General features: G+C 42.4%; 1 long non-coding RNA gene across 4 annotated transcripts in view; it reads right to left on the bottom strand.

The window, feature by feature from the left end:
* Window positions 1-1,600: 1,600 nt before the first annotated feature.
* Window positions 1,601-3,331, bottom strand: part of LOC119286899 — a 4,181-nt gene continuing 2,450 nt past the window's right edge. For all 4 annotated transcript variants that reach the window (XR_005140703.1, XR_005140706.1, XR_005140704.1 and 1 more), the window contains 2 exons: window positions 2,713-3,147; window positions 1,601-1,895 (listed from right to left, as the gene is read on the bottom strand). This is a non-coding gene — a long non-coding RNA (uncharacterized LOC119286899). The remainder of the gene's footprint in view (window positions 1,896-2,712; window positions 3,148-3,331) is intronic.

The following is a 3,331-nucleotide window of genomic DNA, read 5'->3' as shown; positions in this document are numbered from 1 at the left end:
CGAACTGCTAGGAGGAGTTCAGTCACCCTTCTCTCTCTCTCGGATCTCAATCTTCTCTTCTTCGTCCTTAGCCTCTGCCTCTCGGATTTCGATCTCCCCTTCCTACTATGGTGGCTAGTCCTATTTATAGAGGCCCTGGTCCTCTTCCCAAATATTGAGCGGGAAGGGAGCCAACAATGGCGGGCTAATTTGAAGGGGGACAGCTAGTACCAGCTATCCTGACAAAAGTAGTCTTCGCCTGCACAAAGCTCTGGTGGTGACGCCGTCTTGGGCTCCACAATGACCTCCGTCTTGCAGTCCTCCTGGTCTTGGTCTTGTTGCACCGAAATGGCAACCTTTACCTGATGCCTCGGTACTCCGCGGCTGCGCTTGCTCCCTTTGTACCAAAGAGGAAAGGAGGACACTGCGCGGGTTGGCGCCCGCCTGGCGCCTTTGGTCGTCATGGTTTGCGTCACGGGCACCTCGTGAGGTATCCCGCCTTGATCTCTCCGCCTCCTCGCGAGCCAGCATGATGAGGCCGTGCCTGAGGAAGCTCCGTGTCATCCGCCCCGCGAGGCTTGGCCCCTCGCGAGGGTCTTGGGTCTGTGTTGATGAAGATGGGTCGTGCTGGGCCCTCCTTTGAGCCACGCCGCAGGCCGCAGGCAGGCAAGTCTGGGGACCCCCGTTTCCAGAACGCCGACAGTGGGAGATGGCGGTCGGGTGTGGGTGTGGGTCTAGGGATACAAAGGAGCCCTCCCAACGGTTATTGTGTTTTTGTGCTAATGACAGCTTAATAAAATGGCTCCGCTGCATCATACATGGCAAATAAAGATCATGCTTGGTCACTTCAGGTGGAACAATGGAACAGGAAGATTTTACAAAATGAAAAAGCAATCTCTTCAATTCTTAAATTGGCAGCATTTCAGTATTTTGCAGCTGTTGAAAACTGTGTTATTGTCCTACAGTCAATATACAACTTCAGATTAAAGATTTACTTACTTGGTGAGTGATTAGCTAGATTACCTACTGGTGAGCGGTTAGCTAAATTAGTGACGACGGTTTTTAACACTCCCAAGTTCAATTTTGTGTGAACGATGATAGATTGGTGAAATTCTATCATCCTGATATAAAATGCAGGTTCGGACACTTTGTAGCATAGTTACCAAGGTGAGTTATGTCACATGACATTCTTTTTGAAGTCTACAATTATATATGAACTTACTTATGGTTGAAGAACATTGCCATGCCTCCCAAAATTTTAGAAGTTATTAGGAATGTAGTGCAATTACTAATTAGCCATGCCGTGTTCTAGCATATAAGGAAATTGTTTTTGTCCAGTATGTAGTACTGGAACAAGTAGTGTTTGGAAGCATATACATCAAATAAAAATAGTTGAAGGCCCAACTATAATTTCATACCCATGGCAGAGGCATCGCCTCAACAAACAGTACTACCAATGAACATTGCAATATTTGTTCATAGTAAATAATCCTTGTACGTCAGAAACCAGAAACTTTATGTTAGTGTGTTTCGTGAGAAGAGGACGCCAATCCATCCTATTCCTAGCACAACAGCAAATCAAAGGGAAGCATGCTTTACATGGCAGACGTTCCAGGTAAGAGAAGAAAATCTAATATGATATTATCTAACTGTATGAATACATTAGAAAATATCATTTCCAATTCAGAATTTACCATCCAGAAATCACAGCCCTCCATTACTACTGCCAGCATCATGCCATTAACTGGTTCTGCAAGTCCAGTTGATCATAATCCTTCGTGGCAAAAAGGAGGGCCAAACGTTTATGTTCTGGCAGTAGATATCACTACCATGACCACTGCCTCAACGACTAATTTCCAGGTTTAGTATTGCAGGTCCTCATATATGCCATCGAGATGATCAGAAGACATATAACCCTGCAAACAAAAGCAATTTTGTATTGTTGCATAACACCTTTCAGGGATAAAGAGAACTATAATCAATTAAGTCGTCGCTTAGACAATATAACTTTCATCACGCAAGGGTGACATACAGCAGAAAAAAAATCAGTTGGCTCATTTCAACAAGCATTTATCTATACCTACTATTAAAGGGAATAGGTATTCTTGGTTTGGTTTAGTCCTTTTCATTTAGTTTATACACGCTAAGTGATCTGGGCCAGGTATTTGTATGTTGATGGGTCTTTTATGAGCTTTCGTTCGGTTTAAACACATGACCTCCTGTCTAACTCTTTGATCTGGGCCACGAAGGATTTGTAGGCTTTAATGTGCTGGGGCTACTAAATTAGAAAAGGAAGGATTTGATTCCCGACTAAAACGAGTGAGAACGTCATGGTAATTCATGAAAAGATTATACTTAAATGCCATTCAAAAAAGGATTCTACATAAATGGAATCAGTGGGAGATTATGCCCGACAAAGAAAATATGAACACGGCTAAATTGCAACGTATCTTTTTTATGTTCATTTTGTAGAAGGATGCTTCTTGCAGCATGTTCTTCATAATGAATCCGGTGCTGTGAGACATTATGCTTGCACAAAACATCATTTTTTCCCGTTTCAACGCACGGGCATATGTCCTAGTCATAATCAAACCAGCAACATAGGGTCACCAAATTTGAGATTCTTTTTTCAACCGCATAAAACAAACATCAATAACTGAATTCCATTTAAGTATTACACATTGCAGGATAAAAAGAAAAAGTAAAAACGAGTATTACACATTATAAACTCACCTTCTTTGTGTCTGTTGGCGGGTTGCTTGACCAAATTTAGTAATATGCATGCCAACATGTCAAAAACGTTGAGCACCAATAAAGCACAGCAAACCATAGGTAGAAGATAAATCAATATACTTCATTCATATGCACTAAACGCATTGTAAAAAGGTATAAGTACTGAAATGGAATCAAAAAACCAGAAATAAGATTTGCATAATGGACTGAGATATGATTACGTTAGTGATTTTTAAGAGAGTGACCAGAGCTTGTAGAGTTAGTCGTTGAGTTTTGCTTCTCTACCACAACAGCTCCGTCACGCGAGAGGTTCTTGCTCTGGTACTGCTGCCCATGCACTCTGCAACTTAGCCTTCGACAATCTACATCGTCCTTGAAGTCCCGGTGCTCTTACTTCGGATCCAACAAAACTGAAGGATCCCTGACCCGACAAATCTGAAGGATTAAAATAAAATAAAGAGTTCAGTTGTGAACTGCGGTAAGGGCTCCATCGCACACAATGCTGGGCGTTACTGATTTAGCAACCGATGACGGAAGGAGAATACTCTTCGGAGCTCTATACCCTGTCCATGACATGTCATTTCTGAAATCTTAAGAGGAAGTGGTACGTTCTACTATA

The sequence above is a fragment of the Triticum dicoccoides genome, chromosome 4A (assembly GCF_002162155.2).
Source record: "Triticum dicoccoides isolate Atlit2015 ecotype Zavitan chromosome 4A, WEW_v2.0, whole genome shotgun sequence".
Taxonomy (NCBI): domain Eukaryota; kingdom Viridiplantae; phylum Streptophyta; class Magnoliopsida; order Poales; family Poaceae; genus Triticum; species Triticum dicoccoides.
Note: the sequence above shows the minus strand (reverse complement) of the source record. Positions and strands in the feature narration are given on the sequence as shown.